The sequence below is a fragment of the Microcebus murinus genome, chromosome 15, assembly GCF_040939455.1.
Source record: "Microcebus murinus isolate Inina chromosome 15, M.murinus_Inina_mat1.0, whole genome shotgun sequence".
NCBI lineage: Eukaryota > Metazoa > Chordata > Mammalia > Primates > Cheirogaleidae > Microcebus > Microcebus murinus.
In genome coordinates, this window is record NC_134118.1 from 53,540,544 (window position 1) to 53,563,488 (window position 22,945).

The window sequence follows — 22,945 nt, forward strand, 5'->3', positions numbered from 1 at the left end:
GGAATGAGTGCCAATAATGGTCACGTGTCAAAGAAAAGTGGGATTATGAGCCCAGGGCAATTGCAGAAGAAACTGGCATTAGAAGAAAGATTTTGCTTCAGTTGTGAGAGAAATTTAGGCAAAAACCTATGGTATTTAAGAGTGACTAAAGAATAGTTTTGATTTTTCTACGGTCATCTGTTTTATCACCTTTCTCCTAGGCTGAAAACATTGAGGATTGTAATCAAGGACTTGTTTCGGGCAAATCAATTATTTACCAATCTCAACCCTTTCTTACTGACAGGAGAGCAGTGGTAAAGATAATAGGAAAGATATGTCATAGAGATCCCCTGATTCTTGACTCAGAGGAGTTTGGTAGACACCGTCAAGAATCTAATGACAAGCGTGAGTGGCGCTTTGGCAAAGGCAGCAGTTAAGCTGACTAAGGCTACAGTGTTGGAATTAGCATTGGTGCTGGGGCAGCAGTACTGAGGAAACATCTAAACTAGTGAAGGCAGCAGGAAAAGCCCCAGAAGAGGCTCAGAGGTTGCATGAATGCTGCCTCTGACAGAAGATAAGAGTAATCCAACTTGTCATGGTAAACAGAGCAAAATGGGGGAGGTGAGTCAGCCATTCACTGACTAAATCTCAATGTAAATCTCTCCTCAAAAAGGAGTTAAAGCCATCAAAACTGTGATCAAACTTTCCAAAAGGCCTTAATACCAGCACAAATATGCACAAATATGAGGACATAAACTAATGTATTTTATAAGAATAAAACGTTTTACAGATTTTTATTAGTTTGTAACATGTAAATGAATTAAAAGTATGGACATTTTCTCAAGATCAAATGATCTCTACCCCATTTGTGTTTAGCAAACCTGCCATCAAGAATATGTTTAGTGATGTTGGAATTTCAGTGTTGCCTCCCTTAGTATCTTAGAATCTTCAGTGGATTTTTTCCCCTTTCTAATAACTGTGACTATTAAAATCAGCAAGGAAAAATCAAACAACCCCATCAAAAAGTGGGCAAAGGACATGAACAGAAATTTTTCAGAAGAAAACAGAATAATGGCCAACAAACATATGAAAAAATGCTCAAGACCTCTAATCATCAGGGAAATGCAAATCAAAACTGCAATGAGATATCACTTATCTCCATTAAGAATGGCCTTTATCAAAAAGTCTCCAAACAATAAATGTTGGCATGGATGAGGAGAGATAGGAACACTCCTACACTGCTGATGGGACTGCAAACTAGTTCAACCTCTGTGGAAAGCAATATGGAAATACCTTAAAGCAATACAAGTAGATCCACCATTTGATCCAGCAATTCCACTATGTGCATCCCAAAAGATCAAATGACACTCTACAAAAAAGACACCTGCACTCGAATGTTTATAGCAGCACAATTCACAATTGCAAAGTGGAAACAACCCAAGTGCCCATCAATACATGAGTAGATTAATAAAATGTGGTATATGTATACCATGGAGTACTATTCAGCTTTAAGAAACAATGGTGATATAGCACCTCTTGTATTTTCCTGGATAGAGCTGGAACCCATTCTACTAAGTGAAGTATCTCAAGAATGGAAAAATAAGCACCACATGTACTCACCAGCAAATTGGTATTAACGGATCAACACCTAAGTGGAAATAATAGGAATAACACTTATCGGGTGTCGGGCAGGTGGGAGAGGGGAGGAGGAGATGGGTATATACAAAAAAAAATGTCAAACATCGCTCTGCTATTACCAATGTATTTATTTGGTTTTTAAGCTTCATCGAGAATTTCCTTTCATGCTTTTGTCTTTAGTTCCTTCTGTTCTTTACCATCACTTTCTTTTCCCTGAGTCAGATTTCCTGGCAAAGATCAAAAAAAAGAAACAGCAGTGTCTTATGGTTGAGAGAGGGGAAAACTGCATTAACAATAATGACTCTGAACTATATAATCACATGTAGGAGAGATAGAGTGAAAAGTAATCATGTTATACTTAGATGCTATAAACTCCCAACCATGAACAAGCAATACATTGCAGTTACCTTTCAGGAGTAGTAGTAATAGAGATATGCATTTTAGAATAGTGGGTGCAGATGGGATTTAAAACACTGGAACATAATGAAATCACCAGGAACACAGGGGAGAAAGTTCATGGACAGAACTCTGGAAACCTAGCAAAGGAGACTGAAAATGAATAGCCAGTAAGATAGAATAATAAAGAGAAAGCGAGAATAAGTATTCCGAGGAGGAGAGAGTAATTAACCAAGGCAAATGCTGTGGACAGATAAAATAAAACAGAGTGAGAACTGGCCCTTTCATTTAGCAGTATAGAGGTTACTGGCAATCTTGAATAAGTACTTTCAGTTGAGTCATGTGGGGGACAAAAACAGATGAGAGGTTCAAGAGAGAATGGAAGGAGCAAGATGAGAAAATTATTATGAAGAGCTTTGCTGTTAATTGTAGGGGTAAAATAGAGTATAGTTAGAGATAAAAGTGTAATCAAGCACAGGTTTTTTACAAATGGGAGAAATAACAGCATGTTTGTATGCTAATGGGAATGACCCAACATAGAAGGAAATCTGAGAATGAGATATGAGAGGGAAAATTTTTACTTAAGTAGACCAGCAGCCAATATCTGGAACACAAGAGTAGTATTTGATCTTCACAAGAGCGCAAACAGCTCACGTGTAATATCAAGAGATGGATGTGCTAATTAGCATGATTGTGACAACCATTTCACAATCGTTACAAATATTAAATCATGGCATTGTACATCTTAAATATATCCAATTTGCATTTGCAAATATACTTCAATAAAGCTGGGGGGGGTCAAAAAGAAAAGGTAGAAAATATGGGCATAGATAGGGTAGGTGAGTAGATATCTTGTTGGAATTTCTCTTCTGACACCTTCTGTTTTCTCAGTGAATTCCAAGGTAAGAGATCTGAGAGTGAAGATGATGGAGAAAGTATTGGAAAAATTAAGGAGAGAGAAGATAAGAAATAGTTATTCAAGAGAACAGGAATGGGAAGTGACTTGGGAAATACAGTGTGATTACTGCAAAGCTCTAAGGGCCTCTTGAGGTAAACTCTTATGAATTTAAATTGAGACTGTATATCACTTGTGCAGGGGCAAGCACAGAGAAAGTAAAAAGTTGGATTTAAACCGAGCTGTGGGTTAGCCAGGAGAGTAGACCAAGTAAGAGAGGAACGAGGGAGTTGATGGCATCAACAAGGGAGTAACTATTATGATTGAGCATGGGATTAAATCTGGGTGAGAAAGGAGGGATACAAAGGCAAGGGGGCAGTGAAAGGTGGTAGATAAATGGATCAAAGGTTTTATTAAGGTCCTTGGATTGAGGGAGATGGCATGCTAGAGAGAGTAAATAGAAAAAGCAAAAAGTGGTAGTCACAGATGAGACAAAAAAATAGGTGTTAATTTATCAAAACAGCAATGAAATTGTGCTTGTATTTCTCTCAGGTGATGGACCTAGGCACAAAAACTCCTGCTTTCCATAATACATATATTGGAGGTATTGTAAAATTAGTAAGCAACCCCCTTTTAGTGGGCCTATCAATATTCTGAGAGAGGAAATCTCATAAAACCACATGAGAAGATTCAAATACCTAAACTATAGCATAAGATGCTTGCAACTATATAAGCAAGCATATTAATCAAAATGCTGAGGTATCTTTTCTTATCTGTCACTATTTGTGTGTAGCTGAAGTAAGGCTTTCTCTACAGACAAATTTGCATCTTGTTAATCTAACATTTAAATGGAATTTCAAAGTTCTTTTCCTATTGGATTGTCATTTAATCTAGCTAATTTGGGCATTTTAAAGATACATTCCTTGGTTGTGCATTATGGCTTTGAAATTAATTAGTATACAGATTCCCTGAAGTGCACCTTCTCTGTAAAGTCAGCCTAAGGAGGATTAGTGTACAGGCAGTGAGACTCATTTGTGGAAAATATGGGCACTTCCAAGCTCATTGGAATTCAGTACACCCAACTTTTAAGTTTGGTTAGTTCTTGATCAAAGGGCATTTCAATTTAAATGCTGGCCTATTTTGGTCATACAGAGAGAAAAATGTATAAATATATTTGTCTATCTGTGTTACTATGACTATATCTAAGGTTGTACAGCTTGTGCATGAGAAGGAAGAAAATAATTAATCTTATAGATATTAATACTTGGCCATGATTTGGCAACCTGTGAATTTTATAAAACAATAGAGTGTTTTTTTCTTCAAATTCAGCTATCTTTATTCAGTTATATAAAAAAAATAAAGGAAGTTTTGAAATCTATTAATACATTGTTAGGCAGCTCATAGTGTACACCAATTAAATACTAATTACCCGAGAAAGTGTATCAGATTCATGGCATAAGCAAGACCATAGTGTATAAATTACACCCCTTCATTCACAAGTTCAAAAGCATTTCTGTCTCCTGCAAAAACCCAAGATCAGCCTTACATGACAACTGGTGAGTGATATTTAGTCACAGTTGCAGATTACAAGTATTTTCTTTGTATTCAGTAGATCGCCTTCTCTAGTTCTCACTTAATGTCTATTTAAAAAAATCTAGTTTCAGTAGCACAAAACACTAATTAAAAACCAACAAGATGGATCTGAATCAAGATGGCAGACGAGAAACACTGCCAGACAGAGTGTCTCTAAAGAAAAGACAGATTCTAGCAGAAATTAGAAGAAAGAAGCAAGAAGATGAGCATACATCAGATGAGGGTCAGAAAGAGGGGTACCTGAGACCACAGGAGACTCCATGGGAGACTCCACGAGAGGAGGTTGCGGAGGAGAACTGGAAGCAGAGACCTCTGGAGCAGCCTGGAGACCAGCGATAAAGGTAGGTAGAGTGATTAACTCTCCCCTCCCCTGCATCTCGGACTGCTAATGGGCGCCCCAGCAGGTGGAAAGACCTGCAGACACCAGCCCAGAGACAGCCACCGCCAGCGAGCAGTAAGCCTGTAGTGGATGGGGCACCAGGCTCCCAACTCCCGCAGGGCACTTCCCTGTGCACAGACCTGAGCAGCGCAGCAGGTGCCATATTGCCTCCTTCTCCCCTCCCCCGACCCTATCCGTGGCTGCCGAGAGAGAGAGAGAGAGAGAGAGAGAGAGAGAGAGAGAGAGACTATAGCCACCAGCCAGAGGCACCTCCAGGAAGCAGGACCTTCCCTATTGGGGCCCTACAGCTGACTAATGGGAACTCAGACTGTGAGCTCCCTACCCGCCAGCCTTCCCAGGTGCTGCTGGCACAGTGATCCCAGGAGAACGGGGCAGACCCTGAGGCTGAGAGACATAGACCCAGCTTGGGCTCCCTGTGGGCGAATTGAGATTGGCACTCCTCTCCCTGGTGGGGATACAGTTTGAACTCTGGGACCCAGAGGTCGGACCTGTAGACCAGATCCTGTGCACCGAGGTTACTCGCATTGCTCAGGGCACAGAAGGGATATGCGTGAACAGCCTACTGAGGTGTGTGTGCCTTTGGGGACAGGGCAGCGTCCTAGAGGGCAACCCTCCTCCCAAAGGGAGGCCGTGCCCAGCCCAGGTGGCGTTCCTGTGCAGGGAACCCCCCTGGGCCGGCATCACAGTCAGGGGAGGCCTGGTGGTGTGAGGTCTGGCCTGCTGGCAGAGGCCCAGGAGTAGCTGCGGAGTTGGGGACAATGGAAAGAAGCCCGGCCTGCTCCAGACTACGGGTCTCAGACAGCCCCACCCCACATGCAGACTTTCTGACTGAGCCGGGCCATTCCAACCCCTCCCTGACAGCCTTTCCTGGAAGCAGAGAACAGAACTTTGACCCCTGCTAATGGCACTGGTGGTGCCTGAGGGCAGGCTTACCCAACCCAGCTCCGCCCAGACTCTCTCCTAGACCAGTACTCACTGAGGGGAGAAAAAGACACACCTGGAAGTCCCAGGGTCCCACCGACCACCGGAGGGACTAGAGTGCCTCTCTACAGGAGCGAGAGCAGGTCACAGGTCACAAAACCAACAGCATAGCCTGTTCCTCCAAGCAAGTGCCACCTACTGACAAGGAGGACACCCTGCACACCCTCTTCATGGCACCTACGGACTCATTATACAGGGAGTGGTCAAATCTCACCCACAGACACCACCTAATGGCTCAGAAACTAAACAAGGCATGTGTATACTCAAACGAAAACCTAAAGGAAAGAAGCAACCACTGATCAACATGTTAAGAAATCAGCGAAGGAACTCCAGAAATATGAATAACCAAACAGAAACCCCTAAAGAAGAGCACCAGCCCCTTAGAAACGGACACCAACCAAAATCAGGCAACCAAAATGACAGAAGAGGAATTCCGAATGTGGATCATAAGAAAATTCAAGGACCTACAAGAACAACTCAATAACCAACACAAAGAAATCACAAAAAGCCTCCAGGAACCTGGAACAAAAGTTCACTAAAGAAATCGATACAATGAAGAAAAGTTTAACTGAACTCCTGGAAATGAAGAATCAATTCAGGGAACTATAAAGTTCAGTGGAAAGCCTCAAGAACAGGGTAGATCAAACAGAAGAAAGAATCTCAGAGATTGAAGATAACACCTTCCAATTAAATAAATCAGTCACAGAGATAGAGCAGAGAAACAAGAGAAAAAAGCAAAGCCTACAAGAGATGTGAGATTATGTGAAGAAACCTAATGTGAGGGTCATAGGGTTGCCAGAAGGGGAAGAAGACAACACTCAAGGGTTGGACAAGCTATTTGAAGATATAATAGAGGAAAATTTCCCAGGCCTTGCTAAAAATCTCAATATACAAGTTCAAGAAACTCAGAAGACCCCTGGGAGATTCAATGCAAACAGGAAGACGTCATGACATGCAGTCATCAGACTACCAAATATCAACTAAAGAGGCCCTTCTAAGAGCTGTAAGATGAAAGAAGCAAGTAACATACAAGGGAAAGCCAATTCGTATAATATCAGACTTCTCTACTGAGACTTTACAAGCAAGGAGAGACTGGGGCCCCATTCTCACTCTTCTGAAACAGAACAATGCCCAGCCTAGAATCTTATTCCCTGCAAAACTAAGTTTTGTATATGAAGGAGAAATCAAGACATTCTCAGATAAGCAAAGACTGAGAAAATTCACCAAGACAAGACGAGCCCTTCAAGAAGTACTCAAAACAGTGTTACCCACGGATCAGCACAATAAACACTCATGAATGTAAATCTACTCAAAGCTAAAGATTAAAGCCCAGACACTACAATGGCTCAAGAGAGAAAACAAAGCAACAAAGTTCAACCCAACATAATGAACAGAAATCTGCCCCATCTATCAGTTATCTCAATAAATGTGAATGGTTTGAACTCCCCACTCAAGAGACATAGGCTTGCCGAATGGATAAAAAACACAAGCCAAGTATCTGCTGCCTTCAGGAAACACATCTAACTTGCAAGGATGCAATCAGACTAAAGGTAAAGGGGTGGAGAATGATATTTCAAGCAAACAGAAGCCAAAAGAAAGCTGGCGTGGCGGTGCTGATTACAGATAACTTGGTTTTTAAATCAACAAAAGTAAAGAAAGACTAAAAAGATCACTATATAATAGTGAAGGGTACAGTTCAACAAGAAGACATAACAATTCTAAATATATATGCACCCAACCTTGGTGCACCCAGACTCATAAATCAAACTCTACTTGATCTAAACAAATGGATAAACAACAACACCATAATAGTTGGAGACTTTAACACCCCACTGACAGCACAGGACAGATCCTCCAAACAGAAAATCAACAAAGAAATAATAGACTTAAACAGAAGAGAGAGGAACACTCCTACACTGCTGGTGGGACTGAAAACTAGTTCAACCTCTGTGGAAAGCAATATGGAGATACCTCAAAGTGATACAAGTAGATCTACCATTTGACCAGCAATTCCACTACTGGGCATCTATCCAAAAGATCAAAAGTCACTTTATGAAAAAGACACCTGCACTCAAATGTTTATAGCAGCACAATTCACAATTGCAAAGCTATGGAAACAACCCAAGTGCCCATCAATTCATGAGTGGATTAATAAAATGTGATATATGTATACCATGGAGTACTACTCAGCTTTAAGAAACAACGGTGATATAGCACCTCTTGTATACTCCTGGATAAAGGTGGAACCCATTCTACTAAGTAAAGTATCTCAAGAATGGAAAAACCAGCACCACATGTACTCACTAGCAAATTGGTATTAACAGATCAACACCTAAGTGGACATATAGGAGTAACATTTATCGGGTGTCGGGAGGGTGGGAGGGAGGAGGAGGGGATGGCTGTATACAACCACAATGAGTAAGATGTGCAACATTTGGGGGATGGACATGCTTGAAGCTCGTACTCGAGGAGGGAGGGGGGCATGGGCAATATAAGTAACCTTAACACTTGTACCCACATAATACATTAAAATAAATATAAAAATTAAAAATAATAATAAAATAAAATTTAAAAAAAAGATGTGCAATCCACCTACATCATTTTTCATAACTGATGGAATCATATCCCTGAGTCTTTTCTTACAGGTTTCTGAAGTGTCAATCCCTAACAATAAGTTAATTAGTATTGAAAAGCATAGATAAGAAGATGATAAGGCTTATTGGTCCATATACAATAAACTGTAAGACAGGCAAATGGCAGAGGAAGAAGTAATAGCATATTTTCAATGGCTATTTTTTGACCAACCTACTACCTACAAGCATAGGCTACAGAGCATGCAGGCTCTGTAGTAAAATTGTCAGGGAAGCAAAACACGATCTATTATAGAAGAAGAAAATTACACTCACTGAATAGAAGTAAAGAGAATTGTGGAAAGTTTCCTAAAGTAATTGAAGAGATTTAGATAAGCACCAATAGTGTAAGGAAAGACAGTGGTGGGGAAGAAGAGGGAAAGTGGATGCAGGGAATCTGGAGGCTGTGTTCAGGCCATAGAGATGCTCGTGATGACAGGAACATAAGACTTACTTGTAAGACTAATGGCAGGAAACCAACTTAGAGAGGTAGATTGGGTTGTATGTGTGTATAGAAATTCTCAAAGTGTCATCCAGAAACCTCTGAGAGTCCCTGAGACTATTCTAGGAGCTCCGGAGGACAATTTTCATAATATTAAGATGCTATTTTCCCTTTTCACTCTCACGACTATACAGTGGACTCTTCTAGAAGACACATGGCATGTTATATTTCAGCAGACTGAATGCAGACAGATATAGAAAACAGCAGTCTTCCATAAAGCAAGACATTGAAGAGATTTGTAAGGAGAATAATGTGACTCTTCTCCCTACTTTTGTGTTTTGGGAAATATAGTTATTTTTCATAAAAACATTATTTTTTAACATGTAAAATGTTTTTATTTTTAAATGTATTAAAACTATTTAAAGTTTGTTCTAATTCTTAATATGGTAAATATGAAAATATGTAACTTATATTAACAAGAGTACTTTGGAATCTTTAATGATTTTAAAGTGTATAATGGAGTGAGAAACCAAATGTCTTAGAAATGTTGGTATAGATTAAAGAATTTGTTCTTTCTCCCTAAAGAAGGGGTTAGAGGAAGGAGAAGTAGTCATCGGAATTTGTTAAAAATGTTGGGATACGGTCAAAGTTTATAGCTTGGCCATATTTATCTACTATGTTTCACTGGAAAAAATATGTTTTGTAGCATTTATAAATTTATCTGTTCAGCTTTTGTAAACAATGTTTCCTCTACGTTAAAGAGCATACTTCACTTACATAACTTAGGCAACTCTTGTGATCTATCTGTACAGGCTTCAACCGTTCTGCCCGGGTGCCCTCAGCCTTGACTCAGGCCTACACCGCCTCTGAACCATGGTGTGAGACGCCCATGGAAACCTGCTTTGCACTCACACATGTGCCCCACCTAGAAATGTACAGCACCACCAGTGAACAACGAATGATGAGGATCAATAAATAAACACTTCCACCTTTTCCCCCAAGTCAAAAGTTCTTAGGCATGTTTCCTAAGGCTTCACACAAGGGCCCAAAGGAAGAAGCAGCATTGTCCTTCAGAGTGGAAAACTCCAGAACTCACCCTCACTTGGCTCTTCTTCTGCCTAGCTTTACCCCATCTTTCCCTCACTTCTGCTTTCTGCAATGACATTTGCAAATACAGTGCCCGTAAATAAGACTCTGCTTTCTCTGCTTTGTGGGAGGCCCAAGCTAAAATCATATTCAACCAAATTTTTGCCTAAAAATCTAAATAATTTTCTGTCACACTAATTCAAGTCAATCTGTTTCCTACTAGTGAAAACTTAACCCATGCTGTGGAAAGGATATATTTGTAGAGCAAGAGATACAGATGTAAAATGCATCTTTGACAAATGCTCTTACATGGTTTTGATTCTATGTTTTAAATAAAGACCAAATAATGTGTTAATAATACAGTAGTTCAGCTATAAGATTGATCTGTTAGTTACATTAAGCCTCTACTGAATAATAATAATAATACTAAAGTAAAAATACTTAATAAGCTAGAAAAATAAATTATTTTTAGCTTTTAAGAGACTTCTTTATATTAAGACTGAAGAATAATAGTGAAGAATCTAATTTAACATTTTCACAGTGCCTTAGAATTTTGCATACTTTTACTGTCTTTTACTTTTACTGAACATTTCTCCTATGTATTTAATTTCATTCCATCCCCATTAATACCATGTAGTGACATCTCATAGGTCATTGTTAACTTCTAGAAGCTCGCCTGGCAGGAAGCCCTCTTCTCAGAATCTTCATTCAGGGTTTTGGCCCTATTTGAGTGTGCTGAGCATACTTAAAAGAAATAAAACTACCCTGTTGTATTAATAAGTCAGAGACTATGACCCTCTCATTTAACACATTCTGCTTAGTAATTATTAAATAACTATGGAGGGAAGTTTGATGCCCTTTTAGTAACCCACCTCATTCATATTTTTGGCCTTGTGGTCAAGACTGACATAATTTCAATATAATCACTGTTTCCCTAAGAATTATTATTCCATTTGCTGTTCTACTTGTTCATTACATATAAATCTGACTACCTATTACTTGAAATATGCAATTATATGAAACATAATAGAAAATAAGCCTCAAATTTGTCTTTTCTAATTATCTGCAAATGTCAATGTTCCTTGAAATATTCTTCCTGTTTAAGTATAGATTTTTGTGGATTCTCTGGTAAATTTCAAGCCATCATGAGAAATAGCTCAAATAATATCCTCTTTCTGAAAGCTTCCTTGATCATGTTTACCACACTAAGACAGGTAGATTTAAATACTTCTGTGCTTCTCTTTAACATAGATGGCAACATATTTTATTATATATACTGATTTACACATTTGTCTATCACTTTAAGTAGTTCAAGGGTAGGCACCATGCCATATACACTTTTGTATGTTGAATGTATAGCCCAGTACTTAACCAATAGCAGAAAATGTGAAATAAATGAGTGGATGATGGAAAAGATGAGAGAATATGTCAATGAATAAATGAATGGCTACATGAATGAAAGAACAAATAAATGAATAATTGAGACAAGTAGGTTCAACAGTATCCCAGAGTCAGGATTCCAGAAGCACAAGCACAATGAAAAAATCCAAACCAATTAAAGAAGTTTTTTTTTTTTTTCTTTTTCTTCCAGTTTTCATTCCAGTTTTTAAATTGTTTCTGATTTAGTGGAAATGAAAAGAAATTTTTCACTGAGCTAATTTTTCTATTTTATGTCCTTTCTGACTTTAATTAAATATCTTCCATAAGCCTGTCTCTTCGCCTTCTCTTCTCTCTTGCTCAGAAGTAAAGCAGTGAGTGCTCAATTCACAGGCTTCACAAAGATTTCACAGCCCTATTTTTAATGCTTGCAGTACAGTTGAAGACATACGTTGAGAATTTTTTCAAAGTCTTATTATTATTAATTCCAGCAAACTGTTACACAGAAGGAATTGTTCTGATGAGAATTATACTAATTAATTTTACATAATCAGTGATTTGCCATCACAGCAGCTTTGTGTGCTCTTACAACTTGTCGTTCTCTGCGGGATGCCAACGCCGTACGGTTGTGCTTTTTATGCATGCAGATGTCATGTGGTCTACTTGAGACACCAAGAATTTTGAGCTTTAAATAAGTATATATAACAGGAGAATTAGAGTTGCTTGATTAAAGTTACTGTTTAGAAGTGGTAAAAGGTTTTGCTCACTAATCTTTCTTTGGTTTTCACCCTTCTAGAAAGGCCACCTTTCTAGAAAGGTCAGTTACTTTGTGTATTGTTGACATGGCACAGGTAAGCTGCATTCCATGACAGATTTGGTTAAGTTTACTATTTTTTTGGTAATTGGACTTAAGAATTTGCTTTTGGCCATTTGTCTGGAAGTATTTCACTTTCCTACCAGAGCTTTTGAAATCATCAATCTTCTATATATATATATGTCACTTGGAGAGCTAGCTTGATAGTTTTGATGGGCCATTATTGTACTTTAAATTTCATTTCTACAAGATTTCATTTGACATTTCAAACTTATTATGCTACCTTGAAAGCTGGAGTTCCATAGGGCCCTGTCTTTGATCTCAGGTCATCATTAGTTAATGCCAATGATCCACAGCCCTCCTGTGGTGAGAATATTAACTCCAAACACTTGTGAAGAACCATTTCACTGTGGCTCTTTTTTCATCAGTAATTATATTGGACAGTTTGAGAGCAGTCTGTACATATTATGGAAACTCTTCCAATAGAGTTTCATTAATCACTACGATGAATAATAATTAGAAATTTTAGAAATTGTAGTTGTGTTTGATTAAGTATAAATAACAAAGTTACGACTAAAGTAATGCTTCCTTTTAATAAAAATTGGAAAGAGGGAAAGGAAATGCCAACTAAGAGTTCTTGGTTTTATTTCTTTCCTCTTTTGCTACCACTGAAAAGAATTTCTGCTTTTGCATTAAATCAAGACAGAGTGTGATTGTAATTAATACTATTATTAAAAAGGTCATGTATAGGTTTACTTTGCTTTCAGCTGAATCTATTTTTAAAAGAAAAGTGAGGTAAATGCTCATTTTTAAGAATGCATTCATAAACAGTATTTCTGAGGAAAATGTGCTTTTAAAAGATCAAGTAGTGAATAAAATTATTTATACACTTAATAATGGTATAAGGCATTACATATATTATGTGATATATAACATACTATATACTAAGAATTTGTCATTATTAAGAAATACTTTTTCATATTTGTCTATAAGCAAGAACATATACTTTGAGTTGTACTTTTATATTCTGACATATAGAAATAATTATTCCTCAACTTTCCTTATGCTTTGACTCTTGAAACTCTGACCCATCAAATAATTCCATCTAATTAAATAGGAACAAACTGGGGCTGATAGGTTAGGAAGATGCTTTCCTGAAAGCACCTGATACAATGCTACAGCATCATTGGTTTTCTCCTGGTGGTATCTTCTAGGTATTAGAAATTCCTTTTTTTATGCTTTCCAAATACTCTGAAATCACAACCTACCTAACATACCTCTGACATTTCTTCCACCTACTATTCAAGTAATTGTTATTCTATTCCATGAATCTATGATGATGCTTATGATTCCCTTTATAATGCCAACTGATTTCCGTGGGTCACTACTTAACTGCTGCATTTTATCCTCAGAGTACTAAATATCTCTTTAAGGTTACCTTAAGCCTCAGTCAAACCTTTCCTTTGCATCTTTGTATAGATTGCACTATTAATTTTGTATTTTATCTTATTTCATTATGTATTTCCAATTTGGGTCAGGACGTTTTTTAGAGAACAAAATAAATGGCAGAGAGCTGCAGTGGGAAAATAATGCATCAGAGAATTGTCTCTGCTCAGTGTCCAGAATAGTGTTCTTTGGCTGAGAACATTTTGAATATGGTACACTAACGCTCGCTGGCCAAAAGGGTTGTTGACCTGCTGCACCAGCTCTTCTGGGTTGAGAATGTGTAACAGCATTCCACATGTGCATTGGAAATACATATACATGTATGTGTGTGTATACACACACATATATAAATAGTGTTCCATAACAGATTTACATACATATGTAAAATAATGTTTTTATTAATATATTGTGCAGAAACATTAAAATCAGAGATGTATGAATTGAAGTTAATCTAGTTATGTGTGTAATACTCAACAAGTTTGCAGAGCTCAAAGGAATTGAAATGGTAAGAAAATAGCACATCTATTTCTCTCCTTCTGTTCTCAAATACAATTTTTTATGTGCTAATTAACTACTGTGGGACTATAGTTCCCTTCTATTTTCTTTTGATCATGTGAACTGAGGAGATTTGCAGAAATATATTGATATTAACAGAATCCCATTACAAAGAAAAAAAAACAATATGTGTGACCACATGAGATTACTTTTAAAAGGATTTTGTTTCCATTGTTGTGGTCAGAGTCATCTTTGTATTCAGCTTTAAGGTATAAAAGTGGAATTAGAGGATTTAATCAATAATGTGCATTATAGAAACTATCTGTAGGTGTCACAATGATGATGTACATTTCTGTTTCAATTAACTTCAGGGGAGATAAATAAGATTTTATTATATGCAAACATTACTGGAATGAGAACCTCCTAAATAAGTGATATTTTGCTGAAACAAATCAGTATGCTCTTTGTTTACTCATATTAAATTCTGATAATGACATGGCCTTCTATATTAGCCCAAAATTCTAATTTCAAATATTTACCTTCACATGCATACTCTTTATCTTCTAAGCAAGACACAGTTTCTGGCTTCCCAGTACACTTTTATTGTTTTCACTTTCCTTCTGCTAACTGAACCATTCTTCCTTGTGGGAAATCCAACACAGTGTAGGCAGATAAACCAGCCTTTAACTATCAGAGGCTCCATCTCCCTGGCCACACTGATGGTTAAGAAGTGCAGACAGGTCAAGGCAATAGAGCCATCCCTGGACTTTTGTTTGAACAGTTGAGAAAGAAGCTTGTTTTGTTTTGATTTGTTTTCTCTGGGAGAGTTGGTATAAGGATAGTGGAAGCCTGAAGCTAGTGCTGGCTGCTGGCCTGACATCTTTGCCACAACATGGGAAGAGACAGCCTGAGATGAAGCCAACTCTGAAGAAAGCATCAGAAATAATCAGTTCTTATTATTTCTCCAAGGAGAGTGAGAGGAGTATCCTTATGACATTTTTTGAACCACCAAACCCAGTGGTGACAAGTGAGATATACTCCTTAGATAACCCTCTTCCCCCAACCAGTTATATGAGAAAATAAATTCCCTTTTTGGACCGTGTAGCATGAGCAGATTTCTGTCACTTGCAACTGGAAAATTTGTGACTAACACACCTACACACACGTGCACACATATATAGCACTTGACATATAGAACATACAGGATGGCACATCTAATCTTGGCAATGTCGGAAGTGAATACTTGAAAAGAAGTAAATGTTCCTGAATCATAGCCTAAGACAATGAAGGGTTATCTTGGGAGAAGGTGAGCAACATGGCACACTGTAAACCCAACATAGTGTCTTCTGGAAGAAACATATATTACCACTTTTCTATTGTACTTCAAACCTTGATTGTAATGCTAAACAGGATTCCAAACCATATTCCAGTCCCAGATTTTCCTTGTCAACTTAAGTCCACTCTATAGTTGATGTCGCCACACTTCCTTGCTTTTTATCACATGTTCAGCCTAACCAACAGTGAGTGGTAAAGAATTATCATGTATAGCTTCCTCTCAGTTTTTGCAATTGACATAAAACTACCCCATAAAACTAGTTGTTTGGAATTCCTAGAGCTGTGAGTAGTATCTTACTGTCAGAACACCCCTCTGGGTCTCCTTTTTTGATCTCATGCTGGAGGTTAGGCTTTAGATCCAGGCTGACTGTGGAAAATGGCAAGATGGAGAGAGGAGCTTCCTTTCAGTCTTACCTTTAGGTAAGCCCGAGATAAAATATCCTTTAGAAACAGGTATCAGTCTTCTCTTATATAAGTAAAAGGTGGTTTGATTATTTTTCTTTCAGAAACTCCAAAGGAAAAAAAAAATCATATCCTCATATCCTCACTGAGTGGCTGGGAAAGAATGCTCAGCTTCTAAGAACAAGGTGCAATGCAGTAAGCATAGGGCAGAAGCAAAATAGAAGGAAGGACTCTGGTTGAAAAACAAAACCAAAATAAACCTATTTCTTAGTGTAAGAGTCTTCTCAGGACTCAACTCATGTACAACAACACTTACCATTTTAGTACCTGCTTAAAACACTTTTCAGCTTCCAGCACCTGCAATTCATTTCTGCAGGCTTTCTCTGCCCAGTGGAGCTGCTCTGCTTGTGTTCATGGCAGGCAGCCCGAAGTTCCAGGGAATTAATGTCTCCAACCCCATCACTCTGAAGGTTGATGTGCAAATACCCCAGTGTCCTTACAGTTTAAGGTAGAAAAAATCTGAGCTATATAGTTCCTCAGAAGGATTGATTAACTTCCAATTGCCCGCAATGGCACCTTGATTGTCAACATACCTTTATTGTCTCCCCGGCTTCCCTATCTAAATTTGCCATGTTTGTACTGCTGTTTACTACAATTACCTTCTAGCCAGCTAGCGAATCCCAAATCCTTTTCCCAGGATCTGCTTCTTTGGAATCCCAAAGCAAGGTTCTTACTGATGTTGTTATCTTTAGTCTTCATTTCATTTATGGCAGTTGAAATTTGGCCACAAAATCTTTGACACTCCTGATATGGAGAGATGGGATCTAAGACTTCTGAATCTGGGCCAAATCATTTACTATTATTATTATTAGTAGTAGTAATAGTAGTAGTATAATCCAAACAATATTTGTTTATAATATATATATAAGCCGCTATTTCCTATTTCTTTGTTCAGCATTTATCTTTATATCTTAGTCCTTCCTTCTGGGAACTCAATTTCATTCTTTCCATGATGTAATAATAATAAGTATGTATTCTGGTAAGGATTTGTTTGCATTAATAACTTATTGTGTTTGTTTTGCTAGAATGTACTTTATTTCACTACCATTTCCTTAATAAATGTTTATCTAGACATAAAATTTAACTTTTATGACTTGACATAAGATTTTAAGTTGCTAGTTATATTCCCTCAGTGTCTGAATTCTTTTTCACTGTCATCTGTTTCTATTGTTGGTGTTAGCAAATGTGCTAAGTTGAATTTTTTGTAATTAATATTTTATGTGTAATTGCTTTTAACATACTTTTTATTGAATGTTCTGTATTTGATTAAAGTGTGCCTAGATGCATAGTTATTTTTATTCATTCTGTTTGGGATTCACCATGACTCATGAACATAAGAAATCAAGATTTTCTTCAACTCCAAAACATTTACAGGAATTATGTTTTTCATGTTCCCTCTTTTCAACTCTCTGTATGTACTCTGTCTTGTCAATTAGAGATATGTTGGTCCATCTCACCCATTCTTCCCTGTCTCCTAAGATTTGTTTTATTTTATACCTTAATTCTCTGTGATTCATTCTGAGTAATTTACTTAGCTGTTTCCTATTTTCTCCTTTTCAATCAATATGTCTAATATTTTATTTAACTCTTTTATTGTTTCCATTATTACATTTTTTCATGTCTACAAGTTCTTGTTGGTTTATTTTAAATTGGGTTCTAATTATTTTTATAACATCTTGTTTCTTACGTGTGTTCTCAATATCATATTTTATTTTTAAGACATTTATACATATTTATACTTTATATCTATAATTTCATTATCTGATAATTCTGTTTTTGCTGTTTGTTGTTTCTGCTGATTCTTATTTACTATACCATAGCTTATATAAATATTTTTTATTTGGGGCTATGAATTAATTTTCCAGAGAGTTTTTACTGTGAGAATCCTGTGCAGACTGACTTGTGAGTGCTTTATTCCAAAAAACATTGGCATTTGCTTCTTCTGGTGCTAGAGCACTAATAACACTAATAACAGAGAATTAATTCATTGGTCTTAGATGGCCTTGACCTCTGTGGTAATGTAAATTGAAATCTCAAAATATTATGAAGGCAAAAATTTGCTTATAAACTCTCAGAAGTTTTTGTTGTTTTCCTGAAAGCCCAGGAATAGGTAAGGATGTTCAAAGGCTGTCTTTATGCCATCTCAGCTAACTCTTTACCTAGCTAAAGCCTTGTGCCCTGTCCCTGTGGGAATGTGGAAAACCAAGCTTCCTGTTGACCAACATCAACATCACCCATGGAAGTCATAGCTTCAACTCCCAGTTTTCATGCATTCTATTAATAAATCTTTCTATTATGTTTTGACTTCTTGGGATTTTCCTTATTCTCTTATTAATAAGGTATGTATTTAAAAGTATTTTAAAAATTTTATCCAATCTTTCTAAGTATTTTCAAGAAAGGTTTTCACATTATTAACTTGAGCCATATGAAATTTCCCTTTTTTTTTTTTAATTCAAAGCAGTTGAACATTATGTGGTTCAATCTAATAGTTTCTTGTATTTCTGGAAATGAATATCTCCCTGGTAGTTTCATTCTGTTAAATAAATGGCATTTACTGAAAATCACAGACAGTTTTTGGTGGTTCTCTTAACCAAATATTTGGATAGAATTTATAGACTATTTCCAAACAAGGACAAATTTCAGTGTTACATCTGAATCTAAGTTGAAAGATACACAATCAAATCTTCAAGGTTGAATTATTCTGTTTAGAGTGTGACAAATAAACATCCAAATCATCTTTGGATACTTTTACTTACCTTTACAGCATTTAGGTATGTCTGATATATGTTTTTTTAAAGATATTGATTTCTTTCATCAACAAATAAAGAAAAAAAGTGTTCTTAGGGAACTGAACTCTTGGTAAGTTAACCATTTGCATCATAGTTTTCTTCTTAAGCAATTTTTATATTCATCCTGAATTTTAAAAATTGACATATGTTGGCTCATCAGGTGATTGGTTCTGGCTACCCCAGATATAGAAAATTTAAAAGTTTATCATTGAGATAAATTACTGGGCAAGATACTTGAAATCTCAAGAATGGTCTTCATAGATATTTTCAGTGTCATGAATAAGTTATTTTTATTTATTTGCTTCTTAATTGCCTGTCTAAGTCATTACACCTTTTACAGTCTCCATATTGCAGAATAGAAAAGCAAATTTTTGATTTAATACTGATTTTTTATAGAGAGCCCACTAAAAAGATGCAGACAATATAACGATAATTTGATCTTATTTACAATTTTCTCTGTTTCATTCAGCAGTGGATTAAGATCAGCAGGCTTATTTTTGAGAGTCACAAATATGTGAAGAATAAAAGAGTGCATAAATTGGCACTGCATTATAGCCACCTCCATTCACTTCATAAACTAGTCCTTAATTAAATGAGAAGTCTCTTCTCCTGTATCACAGTTTTTCAGTAACAAATATATTGAGCATTTCTCTCTCATAGGCATACCACACAAAGGTCAAGTTGGTTCACACTTTACACATCAGTGTTCCTTCTGCAGAGAAGCAATACGAATGATAGCATGTATATTGGGTGATGGCAGCTTCTCCAGTGTAAAGTGCATAATCGTGATACTTTGCAAAGGCATACCATGTCAGTTGACAAGTATCTTTTCTCGGTAGTTTGTTCTGCTTTCCCTCACATGATCATATTATCATTAACTGATTTGTAGAGCTTTTAAAAAATGACATGCCTTGTATTTTTCACCATAAAAATTAAAATTTGGAATGCTAAAACTTTGACAGCTGAGTTTTGCTTTCCTCTCTCCTATTTGAAATAAGTTAACTTCACACAGAAAATGTTGATTTTTCATCCTGTCATCCTCTTAAGGTAAAGTTCAATTCTTTTATCACAGTGGTCATTTTGCTTCGTTTTAAACTGTCATTTGTAACCATGAAGCTTTCGTGCAACTATTTGCCAAACGTTCCTAACAGTTTAAGCATCACAACTCAGCATACATGATTATCAGTTTAACACATCTTATTTAAGGTCTCCTTCCTTAAAATTCTTGTTTGCAATTATCTTTTGCTGCAGCCTTTATGAAATAATAACATGCTCAGAAACTTTGTTCTGAGAACAAACAAATTTATATTCTATATTTTAACACAGTCTTAATTACTGTTTATGTTGATGACTTTATCTGTTTTGTGGTAGCTATGATCATATTTTATCACTACCTTCATGCTTTAGTGAGTGACTTTTAAGCTATTGATCCTTTTCTGTGAATTGAGGATACAATAAAGTCATACCCCAGTTACAATAAAAATGCAAATTTAACAAATTTAATAAAATTCAATTTATATGAAAATATCTTAGTCAAGACAAATTAGTCTCTGTTAAATGAATGTTAGCCTAGACCAAGTGTCTAACACAGTACTTGTATTCCATTATTAAAAACTTAATAATAATTATGGATGTAATAGAATTTCTGCGAAAATAGTTAATCTCAAATTTCAAATGTATGAAATATATGTGAACAAAAGGTTTCACCTTTTCATTTTCATAGAAAATTGTCAAATCCCCATAGGATAATTGATAGTGTGCCAGGAACTGCACTTTAAGAAGACTCCTGACAATGGGGAGCCATTCTGCACAGGAGAGACATAACTTTCATAAGGAAAAATGTAGTCCTGAGATTGTTTGCAAAGCCCAGATGATAAAAAATAAGGCATAAATTAGGGCAGAGAAAATGGTAATGCAGAAAGAGGTGATAAAGAGGAAATGGTAAGCAGAAAGGTGATGTAGAGCCCTCGTGGTATAAAAATCCTTAGTGTCCATGTCCTACCTATAATCTTTCTTCATCCGTTCTAATGAAGCCTCTATGGCCACCTGTCTACTGAAACAGGAAAGCAGCACATCACCTCTATGCTGCCCAGTGCAATGATCAGAGATCTGTTCCGCGGCTCCTGCCAATTCACCAGACTTATTAGCAGCATTCTCGTGGCTTCCATGATACCACACTTCCCTCCTCCTTATGCCTGAACATTCCACTGAGCCCCCAGACCCAGATCAACTGCCTACTTAGCATTAACATTTTCATTCCTAATAATTGTCTGGAAACTGAACTCTTGAATAATACCTATATCCTTTACTTCATAGTCATCCTCATCTCAGTAAAAGTCACCATTACTGACCCCATTACACAGTCCTACTCCTTCACCCATCCCTCCTTAAAGCCTGTCAACATTGGCTCCAAAACAGCCATGATTCATTTCCACTGTTACCACTCTAAGCCCAGCCACCAACAGCTGTCAACCAGGCTTTCAAAGCCTCTTAGCTTCTTTGTTGGCATGTGGTCCATTCTCTACATCAGAAGCAGAGTCACCTTTTAAAAACATAAATGAGATGATAGCACTTTTTTGTCTAGAATTTTTCTAATTAAGGTCCAGTCTACATATCCAACCTCTTTCACTTGAGCCTTGGCTTCCAAGGCTTTAATCACACTTGCTCTTTTTTTGACCCTACAAGGCAATAAATCTGGTCCCACCTTAGGGACTTTGCATTTTTTATTCTCTTCCTAGATTATCCTTCCCTCTCATTTTCACATGCCTACTTAATGAAATGCTCCCTGATCATCTAAATCATTATTCCAGTCACTCTTGAACATATTTTCTTGTCTTATCTTCTTCACAATAACTTTAATTATACAAAATTAGCTTTTATATATTAACTTATTAGTTTATTGTATGTCTTTTCCCCATTAGAGTGAAAGTTCCATGAGTTTAGGAACGTTTTGTTATTTGTCATTATACCACTAGTACCCAGGAAAGCACCTATCAAAAAAGAAACATTTAGTAAATATTTGTTGCAATGATGGTAGGTTAACAATGAATAATTTGGCTATCAACATAATATGAAATGTAGTGAATTAACACAGAGAATTAACAATGGCTAAATGACTAAGTAAATAGTGATGTCATTAATGTGAATACAAAACCCAGACGGGACGAAGTTTAGAAGAGACAAACTTGAATTGGCTGAACAGGATGTACCAGAATATCCATGTAGTGACTTTCAGTCATTTGGAGCTCAATGGAGAAACTGAGACAAGAAATACAGAACTGGATTTACGTAAATGCAGATTATAACTGAAATGGTTGAGCTCACTAAGAGAAACAATACAGAAGAAAATGACAAGCTCTGAATGGCAAGGAATGGAAGATACAGAGTCAGGGAAAAAAGGAAAAAAATGTAGGATGGTAAACTCAAATTCACATAAGCCAAGGATAAGGTGAGGAGAGTCTTTCACAGGCAGCAAATAATCAATATCACCAACCATAGTAAGTGTTCAGTAAATGCTAAGTAGGATGGAGACTGAGGAATTTGAACTGGGCTAAGACAGTGATATGTACGACCAGTGTGTAAATGTCGAGTACTGAGAGCAAGATAAAGCAGTGCAGGCAGTGAACATGGACTGCTTTCCCAAAGCATGGCACTAGATGGTAGGAAAACATGGATAAAACAATTTGACTATTTTTTTTAAGGTAGGAGAAACTCATATGTGTTTATAAGTCAAGGAGAAATGGCCAGAGTATTGGGAGTTTAAAGATGAAAATCAGAGGAAAGTTAGGATATGATGAAGAGGACAGACAAAATGGGTATCAATGCAGTAACTGTGGAATGATTGAAGCCACATTCTGAAACCAGTGATGATTTTTATCACCTCAACATCATGGCAGCAATGTGCGTAGATAAATAATATATATGAACTGAAGCTTTATGAAGACCATGTTATTAATAGATAAGAACGTTCACTAGGACAGCATAGGTGAGATATCATTAGCAAATTATCTTGGTAATTTCACCACTTACATGATCATTGTGAACTCTTTTTTGAGTTGTGTTGCAAATACTTGCTCACTCATCCTGAAAAGCCATATTGCCCACACTCTTTTTAATTTAAAAGAAAAAAATAGAGCTAATAATAAGTTACATAAAAAGATTGTAGAGCATATTTTTTACCTAGTTTT

General features: G+C 36.8%; 1 long non-coding RNA gene across 1 annotated transcript in view; it reads right to left on the reverse strand.

The window, feature by feature from the left end:
* LOC105885836 (uncharacterized) overlaps positions 1-22,945 on the reverse strand; it is a 406,927-nt gene that overhangs the window by 86,736 nt on the left and 297,246 nt on the right. The window lies entirely within an intron of this gene.